The sequence below is a fragment of the Castor canadensis genome, chromosome 10 (genome assembly GCF_047511655.1).
Source record: "Castor canadensis chromosome 10, mCasCan1.hap1v2, whole genome shotgun sequence".
Lineage (NCBI taxonomy): Eukaryota > Metazoa > Chordata > Mammalia > Rodentia > Castoridae > Castor > Castor canadensis.
Genome location: NC_133395.1, coordinates 71,805,869 through 71,822,026, shown reverse-complemented (window position 1 = coordinate 71,822,026; position 16,158 = coordinate 71,805,869).

Genomic DNA, 16,158 nt, shown 5'->3' with positions numbered 1-16,158 from the left:
TCAGGAAGTGGAATGGCTGGGTCATATGACGTTTTTTTTGAGGTGGGGGGTCTCACTATGTAGTGCAGGCTGGCCTTGAACTCATAAAACTCCTGCCTCTGCCTATTTTTAGTTTTCTGAGGAAACTGCATTTCAAATTACATTCTGATCAATAGTATGTGAGAGTTCCTTTTTTCTGCATCCTCATCAGCATTTGTTATTTTTTGGTTTTTTTGGTAATACTCATTTTAACTGGAGTGAGATGATATCTCATTGTAGTTTTGATTTTTGTTTTCCTGATGGCTAATGATACTGAGCGTTTTTTCATATATAAAGGTTTCTAACATAGCTTACTCATATCAATTTTATGATTAAATTTCACTACAGAGTTATAATTTTATTTCTTTTTAAAGACCAAATTATTGAATATATTAATCCTTTTCATCGTATGTCTGTTTGCCATCTGCAACTATCATAGGGAGAATGCAGTTAACTTAAAGGATACCTTTTCTGTAGGGCGGGTTTTTTTCTGGCCCATTTTTCACAATAATAGAGTTAGCTGCTTAGCTTCGGTCCAAAACGTGTATCTTACCTCCAGTTTCTCCACAGACAGAGGTGTTGAGGCTCTACTTCACCTTACTCCTCTGAATTGTTCGTCTTCCAAGCCCTTTTTTTTGCCCCTAGGATCATAACAGACTTGGGTTGAGAGGTCATTGCTTACTCAATTGCTTTTAACACTTTTTTTCCTGTTTTTCATACTGTCCTTCAAGTTCACCAACAAATGTTAAAATGAGTTTGTTATAATTTACACGGAGGATATCATAAGAGAATAACTGAAACATATCTCATCTGTGTGTTACTCAGAAGCTGAAGCCCATTTTACTAAAGACCAATTTAAACTAAAACAAAAAAAACTTAGAAAGGAAAAACATAATCCTGTAGTAGCAAAGCTAACTAAGAAAATATAATCTGAGCAATTACTTATGAAATTGAAATTTTTTGTGGCCTCATTAAATAAGGAAAGAGGGAGATATAATTAATTTGACATTAAGATGTAAGTACATCATTTTCTCTTTGATTTAAAAAATGTTTCCAAAAAATTTTAAAAAACAATAATCTTATTTAGTCTACTATAATAAAAATATTACTATTTCAACATAACAAATTGTTAATAAAATATGTTCCTTTTCACACTGACTTAAAAAATAACTATATATTCTAATTTTTACACTTACTATATATATAAATTTGCACCAGAAACATTTCTAGAGATCAATGTCACATGAGGCTAGTGGCTACTGTATTAGTGCAGTTTGCAGCATTTTTACCATTTTTATTATACATTTAGCTTTTCTCTATACCCTAATCCCTCAGATTTTTTGCTGATATTATCATTGTCTTTAAGAAATTATTCATATTTTCTCTGTATGCAAAGAGAGCAAAAATTGGGAGTTTCTTTGGCTTAACAACTTTAATTAACATTAAACCTAAATAGTCTCAAAAAATTTTTAAATTGTTCTAACAATTTTGCCTCGTTAAAGGCTACTTCAAATAAGAAGTGGGGGAGAAGCCACACTTTCAAAGCTTAAAGTTTTGGATTCAAAATAAACCACTGTCTTATATGTTTAGAATTTGCATCTATTACGTGAAAGTGTTTGAAATAATTCAGTATATTTGTGAGAATTCAGTACATTTTTGAAAGATTACTCAATTTTTCAATGTTAATGACTGTAAGGGATAACTTTATAGTTGCTATACTGAATATGTTTAATCATTTATTGTACTATATGTTTAAAAAGATCAAATAGCTCATCACAGGTAACACTATGTAATAGGTTCTGTTTTAGGCACAGAGAATAGAAGTAAGAATTGTTCATTCCTGCCACAGAAGAGCATCTATAGTTTATTATAGCTATGAAAATTCATGCCAAAATTTGAAATAAATATCATTAGTGTCATCTATTTATCGATCTATCATCAATCCACCTACTTACCTATTTAAATTCCTTCCTGTCCATCTACCTATTCATCTATGGATACTCTTAGATAATATATAATATTGCCTATGTAGATTAGAAAATTGGGAGTTTTTCAAAGACAGGTTGTACTTGATCCAGGTCTTGAATAATGTTCAATCATAAATGCACACTTCTTTTTGGTCAATGACTCTGGAATAAATTTAACATATGGAGGATGAACAGTGTTCCAAGTGTAACCATTTAATTATAGCTAAATTTCAAAAGCATTCATTTATCTGCTTTACTTTTTCTTTAGGTATAGCCATGATCATCCAGAAATCAATGTGAAATATTTCCAAATGACTAAAATTTTGCCTTTCTTGATAAATAATTGTGATGGCTGCTCCATTAAAAAAAAAACATTTTTTTTAAAGAGAGAAGATACTCATTTTTATAATGTGGTGAGTGTAAATAACTGACTCAAGATTTATGGAATAACAATATAAAATGTTTTTCTTAGTATACAAAGGCTGTTTCTTATGATATAAAGAACTTAATTTTTGCTCTTAGTTCTTGTATTTGCTTGATGAGTTGGTAAGGAACTCTTCCAATCCTTTCTTTCCTTAGAATTTACACATAATTCCTGCTTACCACCCTCCCTCCCTCCCTTCCTTCCTCCCTTCCTTCTTTCCTTCTTTCCTTCCTTCCTCCCTTCCTCCCTCCCTTCTTTCCCACTGAGAAAACAAATGAAGTCCCTTAGTATGAAGATTGCAGCTCATAAGTGGATCAGGTGTGTCTCAATTATACTTCTCTTGCTTTCTCATTAATCTTGGGTAAAAGAAAGCCACAAAAATTTTAATAAGAGAGAAAATGCATGGGAATAGAGTGAGTTGACCTTCAGTCATTTTTAATAGCCAAGGAAAGTGACCAGTATTCCAATTGACACCCTTCAGAAAGTGCCACAGATGAATGAGTAGCACATTCAGTGGAAGGTGACTCTTGCTGGGCACGTACTATGCAAAGCCATCTTTTTGTCAGGAAAAATTGAAAGCTACCAACAACACAGAATAGAGAGGACATCTGGGAGGCCATGACATCAAGACATTTCAAATGCTTGAATAAAGACACAGAAGAGTAATTTCAAAGGCATCCCAATCCTTTGATCTTACCATGGTGAGAACCAAAGTCTCATTCGCCTTTGTGTAAGGAGATCCCTAACATGAGTCTGTGTGATGCGGCTCTTTGGAGCAGGAAGAAGAGCAAAGCAAAATATTTCCTCTACATCTATTGTGCTTGGAAGGAAATAAATAACAAGTAGTATTTCAGATGAAGTCCTAGAAGTTTATTAGTGGTTTGATATTGTACTTTAAATGCACTTTTAGTACATATTTTTAAAGGGGATTATAATAATAAATTTTCATGTAACATCCCACATTCCTACAAGTGGCTATCTGAAGGAATAATGCATAACCATGACACAAGTCTGATAAAACCAAATGCATAACTTCCCCAACTTTCTTCCCTAAAGGAGCCTTGTTCCTCACAGATTAAACTAAGAAAGAGCACTCTGCCTGGTAGGCACTGAGGCAGATGTGCCTGGAAGGACTGCCCTCTCTATCCAACACAGAGGAAGAACCAGGCAGGAATTTGGCAGGGCAGGACAAAAGTGTTGGGCAGCTTTCCAGATCCTTCAAAGTCAAGCCTTGACAGTTCGACTTCATTAGTTTTATTAGAGCATTGTCAATTCCCTAAATGTCACATGGATCCCTGTTCAAATATCAGCAAAGAAATATAATCCAAAGACAAACATAACTTGTTTAGTGATTATTCAGTGTTTATAAATATTCACATCCTGACTCTCCTCTAGAGAAAACGTGAGAAACATGGAGCGCTGATGATTTTTAATCCAGATCATCCATTAATTTATTGGAGGCTCAAGTTCCTTATGTTAAAAGGGGAGGATATTTACTGTTAAACCAGCTGACAAACCCTTCTGACAAAATTCCATCAGATTATAGTGCTGAGACTCTAACAGATTAATATCACAGACGTCAAAGTGATTCACCAGACCAACCTCTGACTATTCTGGCCATTCCAATAGCTATACATGGCTTAGTCCCATTTGTTTTGATGCTCCAGCTATTAATCTCCTCATAGAACTAGTATAATATTCTTTACAAAAGTGCCATTAACTCCATAGTAACTTCCCAATCCAACCTCCCCACCTGCATTTTGTGCAGGGTTTTGGGGATCCTAATATAGTGAGATACTTTGTGAAGGAAAAAGCAAGAGGTTTTCATAGTGAAATAAGTTTGGGTGAAGAATATATATTATGTATTCCTTTTCTTGGAGAAATAAAACAACAATGATCAAGGATTTTGAGAAATTCTAGAATAGTTTATACTCATTTGACCCAAATCATTTTGAGTCATTATTCTTGTATCTGTTTTTTTTTTACACTGTTGGGGAATCAAACCCAGAACCTCATGCATTCCAGGGAAGTACTCCACCACTGAGCTATACCCCCCTCCTGATTGATAACTTCTTTTTATTTTTGCAGTACTGGGGGTTAACTCAAGGCCTGGTGCTTGCTAGGTAGGCTCTATACTCAAGCCAGTCCACCAGCCCAGTGAATTGTAACTGTAAATATACCATGGTCCCTGGATATTTTATTTGCAAAACATGCCACTACATTTGTGTTAAAGGAATCATTCTAAAATGTAAAGTGTGTCACATTGCTATTTAAATGTTGCATTAGTTGCATAGTCAAATTGATCCATTCCCCATAGAGTCAAGTTCAAAACTTCCCAGAAGGATGTAAATTCCTTCATGCTTTTGCCTGTGGTCAGCTCTCAAGTGCATTTCCAAACTCTTCCTGATATCTACATTCCTTATTTCAAATCATACATTGCTGTGAAGGATGTCCTATGTTGTGCTGCTTGTCTGGATTCCCATTCTCACCATATCCCTATGGAAAATCCCCACTTGGCCTTTTTTCATCTTTTCTTGGAGGATTTCCTTGGCCACTACCCCTAGCCAACCTTCAATCAGCTAGGAACACCATGTGTTTTACTTGTATAGGTTGCTGGTGTGCAGATCTTCTCCACTGTACTTCAAACTTCTTAACAGCAGGGCTGTGGTTTATTTGTATCTTTTTTCAAGTGGTTAAAATAAGACTTTGGAAAAATTGTCAAATACATAATTATAACAGTTAAGTGGAGAGAGTGAATTCTCTTGAATTCAATCAAGAACAATTAGATTGAATCAAAGCAGGAGAGAGAGAGATTGAATTCTGTTTGGGAAGGAAGAAGAAATATGCAGAGACTATTTGAATTATTTTTAGGATGTTGGACTTGCTTCCTGCCTTAGGACTCCAGTTCATATTCTTGTGAGCTGATCCTATCTAGGCAATTTAAAAAAATTTATGAGTTGAAGTAAACTTCACAGATCCCACAGTCCAGTTATTTAAACATACCAACAATTATAGCATATTCTGTTAAGGTATATTACTGACATTGCACTGGGTGTTTAGGGACTCTAGAAAATCAGTATATAGTTATTTGTTATGGAGTTAGGGCTGTATGGTGGTCAGGAGTGGCATCCATAGACAGTGATAGTTAGGCATAACCACAGGGGGGATTTAGCTCACCACATTCAGAGACAAATGCAAAAACTGAAGAGGAATTTGCATCTTAGGAGAATACTGGAATGCAGTGTTGGAAATAAGATTGATGTTTCCATTAGCCCAGAATCCTCAAGTAAAGCCAAAGCTAAAGCTAATATATAACTGCTGCAACATAATGGAGTATTTTGCTCAATACCCTTGTTTATCTTCCTGAATTAAAGTGATAAATGAATTTGTAACTGCCTTTGAGATTTCATGACTGTCAGAAGCAGTGCTTTTCTTTTAAGATGATTTCAAAGGAAAAAATCAAATATTCCAAAAAACCATGTAGGCAATGCTTAGAATGCTTTGGCAAGCAAATGTATTTCTTCACAATTAATTATAAAGGAAAAGAAAAAGCTCACATCTATGTGTTTTCCCTCCAATTTTGTTTTTCTGGTTCAATGAGAATATCACGGCTCAATGAAGATATCACCTTAAAGAAATATTTCCCAATGATGACAGCACTTGGTGAGATGTGATTTATTCCCTCCTGATTGGTGAAATACGCTTCTCTTAGATTCAATAATGTTACTAAGCCACCATTCACTGGTCAGGCACTTTGAGTCTTTTCCTGCATGGAAAAGGGTTATACCAAACCATTTGTTCAGCTGCTTTCATGAAAAGTGATGTTCATATATTTTTCTCTCCAAGAAGAATATATTGAGCTCTACTATATGTTAGCTGTTCTATCAGGGAGACAATGATGAATGAAGATAGTTCTTGATATCCTTATGGGGAAGGTAAACAAATAAATAGTCTTTTGCAACACTATGGAATAATTTCATTACATGATTAAGGACAGGATGCTATGGGAGTGCATCCTGGGTTAGAGACAGCACCTAACCCAGCCTTGGGAGCAGTGGAATGGGAAGCATTCATCAAGGTAACACATACCAGCAGAGTTTGTAGCTGACTCAGAGTTAGAATCCAGTCTGTGGCTAGATCTCATAGTCCTTCTTCCTGGGCCTGTTTAACTCTTCATTTAGTTAGAATGATATTAACTTTGCATCTTATTCTTATGGCAATTCACAATTATAGTAACTTTTGGAAGTTTTTTTTCCTGGTGCTGGGGATCAAACCCCAGCACTTATGCATGGGAGGCAAGTGGTTTGCCACTGAGCTACATTACCAACCAGTTGCATCCGTGACTAAAACTAGAAAGCTTATCTTCTGTCTAAAGAAATCTGCACTTTAGCACCTTTTGCACACAACTCAAATTCCTTTACACAAGGAATGAGGCACAACAAAAATATAAGTGAAAGATAAAAATTTCTCATCATCGTGAGAGTAATGCAGGTTGGTGGGGTAAGCAATGGCATCTACTGCATTCTTTCTCTCTCTGACTTTTTAATTAGAACACTGAGGCATGGAGGAAGATGATTATGTATTCAGATTTATACCTTTAGATCTAAGCTTATTAGAAAGGAGGCTTCTTAGTTCTATTGGATAACTGTAACAAAGATCATGATTATAATCACCCACAGCAGCATTAATCATAAATAAATTAGGTTTAAATATTAAATTGCTATTTTGTAGCTTAAAAATGCCTGAATATTGCATTGTCAAAAGGTTCAAATAAATATCCATAATATAATTATTATATATTTAAGGTTCATAAACATGCCGTGATTGGTAAACAATTAATAGTAGCACACTAAGCATGGAGACAAATAGATGAAATCTTTCTCATATATACTTTGCTGTATTTCTAAACATATGGATGAACTTTTTGGTGTTTCACCAACATTATACCAATTGGCATTCCATACAACCAAAACAAGGAACAGAATTAAGCATCTTACTTGGTAGAACTGCTGTGTTCATCCCACTGAAATTTATAAATGATCTCCATGCTATGTGTCTGGGTCTTAATTTATAAAAGTGACTGAAGGGTGACATGGAGAGGCTAGTGCCATTAAAAGAAAGTTTGTAATTCACACAGGTCCTTTGGAAACACGCCACACAGCATGCCAGCCAAAGTTGCGTGGAAAAGATGCCAGGGTGGCCAGGAGACTGGAGACAAAAACAAAAGAGAAATTCGGGACACATTCTTTCCTAGAGCTTCTGCAGGAAAGGTAAGCTGAGGCAGAGTGAACAGGTTAGGGCTGGCTAATTTGAATAATTCTGATGGGCTTTGGAGCCAGGGCTCCAGTTTTCTGGCCCTGGCTCTGGGATGATTGATGCACAAGAATATTGCTTCCTGGGGTGTACAGGCAAGATAAAGGAAGCATGGCTCCAGATTGATTCATTTGTGTATTAAAGACATTCTCCTCAGTAGGTCCTTCCTTATCTTCAAGAATTGGCTGGCCCCAGAAGGAGCTGTCTTTCCTCAGCCAGAAAGGTTTTCCAAGATGTCAAAAAACCATGATGTACAGAAAGTTACAGTACACTGCAAATCAGATCTCAGTAGCTTCAGAGATCCAAAGCAGGAAAACCCATGAGCGTATCACACATTCATAAATACAATTGAAGAAGATGTGCCACATCTCTCTTTTTCTCTGGACTTTGGAAAGACTCCTACAGAGCCTCTTTTTGTTTTTGTTTTTGTTTTTCAATTCTTCATTTATTCACATGGGCATACATTGTTTGGGCTATTTCTCCTCCCTACCCCCAGCCCCCTCCCTCTCCTCCAACCTCCCCTCACTTCCAGGCAGAACCTGTTCTGCCCTTTTTTCTAATTTTGTTGAAGTGAAGACATAAGCAATAATAAGAAAGACAAAGCGTTTTTGCTAGTTGAGATAAGGATAGCTATTCAGAGACATTCCTAGCATTGCTTCCATGTACAAATGTGTAACAACCCAAGTTGATTCATCTCTACCTGACCTTTTCACTAGTTCCTGATCTCCTTCCATATTGACTCCTGTTGCTTTAATGTTTTTCTATTAGCTCCTCGGCAGTGGGGACATCACTTTCATGTTTTGGGTTTCCTACTCCATACCTCCCGTACATTCTCCCCTTAGAACATGACCCAAGTCCTACAACATTGCTGTATTTACCATAGACCTAAAATTCGCATATGAAGGAGAACATACGAATTTTGGTCTTCTGAGCCTAGCTAACCTTGCTCAGAATGATGTTTTTCAGTTCCATCCATTTACTTGAGAATAATAAGATTTCATTTTGCTTCATGGCTGAGTAAAACTCCATTGTGTATAAGTACCACATTTTCTTAATCCATTTGTCTGTAGTGGGGCATCTTGGCTGTTTCCATAACTTGGCTATTGTGAATAGTGCTGCAATGAACATGGGTGTGCAGATGCCTCTGGAGAAACCTGAGTCACATTCCTTTGGATATATCCCCAGGAGTGGGATTCCTGGATCATATGGCAGATCTATGTTTAGATTTTTAAGAAGCCTCCATATTTTTTTCCAGAGTGGTTGCACTAGCTTGCATTCTCACCAGCAGTGGATTAGGGTTCCTTTTTCCTCACATCCTCACCAACACCTGTTGGTGGTGTTTTTGATGATGGCTATTCTAACAGGGGTGAGGTGGAATCTTAGTGTGTTTTCCTTTATAGGTAGAGATGGTGAGCATTTTTCCATGTGTTTTTTGGCCATTTGAATTTCATCTTTTGAGAAAGTTTTGTTTAGTTCAGTTGCCAATTTCTTTATTGATTCATTGATTTTGGGAGAGTTTAGTTTTTTATGTTCCCTGTATATTCTGGTTATCAGTTCTTTGTTTGATGTATAGCTGGCAAATATTTTCTCCCACTCTGTGGGTGGTCTCTTTGGTTTAGAGACCATTTCTTTTGTTGTGCAGAAGATTTTTAATTTTATGAAGTCCCATTTGTCCATCCTTTCTCTTAGTTGCTGAGCTGCTGGGATTCTACTGAGGAAGTCCTTGCCTATACCTATTACTTCCAGTGTTCCCTGCTCCTTCCTGTACTAACTTCAGAGTTTCAAGTCTGATATTAAGGTCCTTGATACATTTTGAGTTGATACTAGTACAGGGCGATAATCATGGATCTAGTTTCAGTTTTTTGCAGATGGATACCCACTTTTCCCAGCAACATTTGTTGAAGAGACTGACTTTTCTCCATTGTATATTTTTGGCACCTTTGACAATAATAAGGTGGGCATAGCTGTGTGGGTTCATATCTGGGTCCTCCATTCTGTTCCACTGGTCATCATGTCTGTTTTGTGCCAGTACCATGCTGTTTTTATTGCTATTGCTTTGCAATACAGTTTGAAGTTGGATATTGTGATACCTCCAGCATTGCTCTTTTTGCTGAGTATGGGCTTGGCTATTCATGGTCTCTTGTGTTTCCAAATGAGCTTTAGGGTAGATTTTTCAATCTCTGTGATGAATGTCATGGGGATATTGATGGGAAATGCATTAAACATGGAGATTGCTTTTGGTAGTATAGCCATTTTTGCTATGTTGATTCTACCAATCCATGAGCACAGGAGATCTCTCCACCTTCTGTAGTCTTCCTCAATCTCTTTCTTCAGGGGTTTGTAGTTTTCCTTGTAGAGGTCATTCACATCCTTTGTTAAGTTTACTCCTAGGTATTTGATTTTTTGGGGGATTATTATAAATAAAATTGTTTCCATATATTCTTTCTCAGTTTGTTTGTTATTGGTGTATAGAAAACCTAATGATTTTTGAAAGTTGATTTTATATCCTGCCACCTTGCTACAGTTGTTTATGGTGTCTAAGAGTTTTTGGGTAGAGCTTTTTGGGTCTTTAAGGTATAGAATCATATTGTCTGTAAATAGGGATATTTTGACAGTTTCTTTACATATTTGTATTCTTTTTATTTCTTCTTCTTGCCTAATTGCTCTGGCTAGGAATTCCAGTACTATGTTGAATAGGAGTGGGGATAGTGGGCACCCTTGTCTCATTCCTGATTTTAGGGGAAATGGTTTCAGTTTTTCACCATTAAGTATGATTTTGGTTGGAGGTTTGTCATATATATTACAATGTTGAGGTACTTTCTTTCTATTCCTGGTTTTCTTAGAGCTTTTATCATGGATCTTGTTGAAGGCTTTTTCTGTGTCTATTGATATGATCAAGTGGTTTTTGTCTTTGCTTCTATTAATGTGCTGTATTACATTTATAGTTTTGCATATGTTGAACCACCCTTGCATCCCTGGGTTGAAGCCGTCTTGGTCGTGGTGAATGATCTTTCTGATGTGTTGGATTCAGTTTGCCATCATTTTATTAAGGATTTTTGCATCGATGTTCATTAAAGAGATTGGCCTATAGTTCTTCTTTTTGGAGGTGTCTTTGTCTGGTTTTGGGATGAGTGTAATACTGGTTTCATAAAATGTGTTGGGCAGTTTTCCTTCCCTTTGTATTTCATGGAACAGTTTAAGGAGGGTTGCTATTAATTCTGCTTTCAAGGTCTGACAGAATTCAGGGGAGAATCCATCAGGTCCTGGACTTTTCTTTTTTGGGAGACTATTGCTGCTTCAATTTCATTTTGTGTTATAGATCTATTCAGGTGATTAATATCCTCTTGGTTCAATTTTGGATGGTCATAAGTATGTAGAAATCTGTCCATTTCTTCAAGATTTTCAAATTTATTAGAATATAGGTTCTCAAAATATTCTGTGATGATTTCCTGGATTTCCATGGTGTTTGTTGTTATCTCCCTTTTTGCATTTCTGATTTTACTGACTTGGGTTTTTTCTCCTCATTTTAGTCAGGTTTGCCAGGAGTCTGTCAATCTTGTTTATTTTTCCAAAGAACCAGCTTTTTGTTTCATTGATTCTTTGTCTTTTTTGATCATTTGTTTCTATTTCATTGATTTCAGCCCTTATATTTCTTATTTCTCTCCTGCTTGTTTTGGGATTTGCTTGTTCTTGTTTTTCTAGGAGTTTGAGTTGTAGCATTAGGTCATTGATTTGAGATCTTTCTGTCCTTTTAATATACGCACTTATGGCTATAAACTTTCTTCTTAGAACTGCCTTTGCTGTGTCCCATAGTTTCCAGTAGGCTGTGTTTTCATTTTCATTAACTTTCCGGAAATTTTTAATTTCCTTTTTTATTTCATTAATGACACATTGATCATTGAGCAATGTGTTCTTCAGCTTCCAATTGTTTGTATTTTTTTTACTGTTTTTTTGTTGTTGAGTTTTAGTTTTAATGCATTGTGATGAGCTAGATGCATGGGATTATTTGTATATTCCTATATTTACTGAGACTTGCTTTGTGCCCCAAGATGTGATCAGTTTTGGAGAAGGTTCCATGGGCTGCTGAGAAGGATGTTTATTGTGCAGAAGTTGGATGTAATATTCTGTAGACATCAGCTAGGTCCATTTGATCTATGGTGTGATTTACTTGTAGAATGTCTTTATTGATTTTTTGTTTGGATGACCTATCTATTGGCAATAGGGGGGTATTACGGTCTCCCACGACCACTGTGTTGGAGTCTGTATATGTTTTTAGGTCCTTCAGGGTATGTTTGATGAAATTGGGTGCATTGACGTTGGTTGCATGTTGGTTGATAATTGTTATTTCCTTTTGGTGTATTTCCCCTTTTATTAGTATGGAGTGTCTGTCTTTGTCTCATTTGATCAATGTAAGTTTGAAGCCTACTTTGTCCAAGATAAGTATTGCTACTCCTGCCTGTTTTGGGGGACCATTGGCTTGGTAAATCATCTTCCAGCATTTCACCCTAAGCCAGTGCTTGTTTCTGTCGATGAGATGAGTCTCCTGTAAGCAACAGATTGTTGAATATTCCTTTTTAATCCAGTTTGCCAAATGGTGTCTTTTGATGGGGTAATTAAGTCTGTTAACATTCACTGTTAGTATTGATAGGTATGTGGTGATTCCTGTTATTTAGTTTTTTTTGTGGTTTAAGGGTTTGATCACTTTCTGTGTGCAGAATTCCTTGAAGAATCTTTTGTAGTGGTGGCTTGGTGATCATATATTGTTTTAGTTTCTGTTTATCATGGAAGACTTTTATTGCTCCGTCTATTTTGAATGATAGTTTTTCTGGGTAGAGTATCCTAGGGTTGAAGTTATTTTCATTCAGTGCCTGGAATACCTCATTCCCTGCTCTTCTTGCTTTAAAGGTTTCAATTGAGAGATCTGCTGTGGTTTTGATGGGGTTACCTTTGTATGTTATTTGTTTTTTCACTCTTACAGCCTTCAGTATTTTTTCTCTATTCTCTGTGCTTGTTGTTTTAATGATAATATGTCATGAGGTAGTTCTGTTTTAGTCAAGTCTGTTTGGTGTCCTGGAGGCATCCTGTACCTGAATGGACATAGTTTTCTCTAGATTTGGGAAATTTTCTGTTATTATTTTGTTGAATATATTATGAATTCCTTTTGCTTGCATCTCTTCTTCTTCAATGCCCATGATACTCAGGTTTGGTCTTTTGATGGAGTCCGTGAGTTCTTGCATATTCCTTTCACAGGTCTTTGAGTTGTTTGACTAATAGCTCTTCAGTTTTTCCTTTAATTTCCATTTCATCTTCAAGTTATGAGGTTCTGTCTTCTGCTTGTTCTATTCTGCTAGAGTGGCCTTCTATCGTGTTTTGTATTTCTGTTTCATTCTTTTTTCTGAGGTTTTCCATATCATGGGTCACTTCCTCTTTAATTTTGTCAATTTTTGTCTTAATTCACTTATCTCTCTATTTATGATGTTCTCTTTTTCACTTTGATGTTTATTTACAGCTCCTATGAGTTCATTTATTTGCTTCTGTGTCTTCTCATACTCTTTACTTTTGTTATCTTGGAATTTCTTGAGTGCCTTCTGTACATTTTGGTTGACCATGTCTACTAACATCGCCATGAAATTCTCAGTCACTCCACTTGGTGCTGTTTCTGTCCCTGTTCTGTGTGTAATTTAGTATTAGTTAACTTACAATAATAAAACAAAGAATGAAAGGAAAAAAAGAAGAAAAAAAAGTGAGAGAACCAATGAAATCAACCTGGAGAGGTGGTGGACAAACAAACAGGGAACAAAACAAACAAACATACACATTAAAAAAAAAATTCCAGGTGCAGGAACAATAGAATTTTAGTCTCGTAGTTCTGGTGTTACTCTTTCAGCATCCAGTCCTGGTGTTGGTATTTAAGCAGAAGCTCTGTCTTAGGGAGGTGTTTGGGGAGACTCGCTAGGTGTTTTGGGAGACTTGCCAGTTTTTTTTTTTCCCTGTCTTTCAGTGGCAGCTGCTTTATCAGAACCACCCTCAGTGAGGCATGGCTGGTCCTCAGTTTTTGGAGATCAGCTTTGTGGCCCACCAGCCATCCTGCTTTGGAGGTTGGTTTTCACTGTGTTGGTTTACTGTTGTCTTGTTTCTTTGCCTTGCACCCTTTCTCTGGGGCAAGGTCAGAGATCTGTCATATGGCTCTCTGCTGTCAGCATGTTATGCTGGTTTGCTGACTGTTTTCAACTTTGCAACATTGTTTACCTTTGGATGGTGCTCACTGGCTCAGGAGATGAGTTTTGTGGACCGCTATCTGCCCTATTTCAGGCTCAGCTTATCACCCACCCCTATCTGCCCTTCTGCCTTTCCAGTCTTTGTTTACTGAAAGTTCATGTGGAGATCACCTCCTTGCCCCTTCCCCTTCTCCAATGTGCTCAGAGCACCCCACCCCCTCTGCTGCGTATCCTTTTCAGTTCCTTGTTTATTATTCAGTTTTTTTTCCCAGGTGGGGGTCAGACTGTCCAGGAAGCTATTCTGGTTTATTCCAGGGGTGGCTGTGGGAATACTGCATGCCACTTATTTGCTCACCTGTTGGTCTGCATCTCCCAAGCAGGTTTGAAGCTGGCATCTGGTGGCATGAGAGCCCTCCTGTTTTCTCAGTGTAACATGGCATGGAGAAACTTTGTACGGGCTGGGGGTTCAGGGTGTCAGGATTTTGATTCTTCTTGGTGGTCTTTTTTCTGCCAAATGGGCTCCAGTGTCTCCACAAAATTTTTGATTTACGGAGCTCACACTGTCTGCTTCTGCCCTCTAGTCACCTTCTTGGATCTCCCTACACAGCCTCTTAATAACTTGATTGAATAAAATTAGATATCATCTAAATACAATAATGTTCTAAATTTTGAGCTAGTTTTAGATATGAATGGACCACTTCACAATTTTGAGGTAACAAATTCTTTTAGAGACATGTATCTCTTCATAGATGAGATTCAAGTATATTGGTTTATTTCCTAAAATCAAAAAAGACTGAAGAATCAATTCTAAAGTTGTGCAACAGGCAAAATATCTCTTGAGAAATCAGTGCAGTTTGGTGGAGGACAGTTGTTAGGTCAGAGGTAATCTACACTCACTTTTATACATTTTCTGGGTGAAGTTGTTGTGTCTTCCTCTGGGTATCTGGACTGTCCTCCAGGCCTCTCAAGACCCCTTTCCCAACCACATACTTCCCCCAGGGTGGTAAACACTCATCTCTAATAAGTCATCCCAGGGATAACCTTTATAGGATGCCTTTCCTGACACCAGCCTTCCTTGTACTTAATTGCTCCCTACAGTTGAATTCTTTGTACCTCTGTCTTTTCTTGCCAAGATCCCAGAGCAGATTTAACATATAACATCTATTCCTCTGGCTGACCATAAGCCAGGCCCTCAATCATAGAGATACAATGCTATTGCATCACCAGGAGTTCCAGCAATGCTTGGCACACCATAGGTGCTTAAACTCTTTTTTTTGGCAGTATGGGAATTTGAACTCAAGACCTCCCAACTCCTAGAGCAGCTAAGCAGGTGCTCTACCACTTGAGCTATGTTCCTAGCCCTTCATTGTAGGTTCTTAATAAATACATTTGTTTTACACCTTTGCCAGTTCCTAAAGCAACTCCTTATTTCCCCTTTTGAAGATATTTTTAATTTTTAAGTCTTCCAGTTTGGAATAATTTTAGACTAAACAAAAACTGGGAAAAAAAATAATATAGTTTATTTACCATTCATCTGGTCTTTCTTAATGTTCATGTTTTACATAACTGTGCCACAATGATCATAACAAATTAGCCATCAAACCTGAGAAAACTAATATGTTCTTAAGTAATCACATGGGGAGCCTCATTTCCAGTTAGCTTGCCTACAGCTTTCCCACACCAACAGCCTCCAGTCAGGCACACCTGAAGCCTCTTTTTTTCTATTAAGTTTCTTGACTCCTCTGTCTGTCTGCCTTTGAGTCTGCCAAAAAGCTAGTGATGGTGCCAGGCTCCTTTGCTAGAGAAAGCTCTGGATAAGTAGTTATTGCCTATTCTCATTTGGTTCATCTTTGCTTATTTCCATAAGAGGTAACATTTGAGTAAAGTCTTGGGTCAAGGATTTGGATGATATCTAGGGCAGAGTTTTAGCGCCATAAAGTAGGAGTAGTGAAGAGGATAGATGAATAGACTAAAACAGAATAACAAGGGGTGAAACAGGAGAACAGTTCAGAAGCACACTGAGGACAAAGGGCAAGTGGAGTAGGTTGTGTAGGATCCTGTAACTCATGGGAAGAGCTTTGGATTTTACTCTGCAGGAGATCAAAAGCCATCAGAAGATTTTGAGCACAGCAGTAGAATGATTTAATTGACATTTAAATAAGAAAGCTCCTGCTGCTGTGTTTTACATGCACTAAACATTGAGGAGGATGAACGCAAG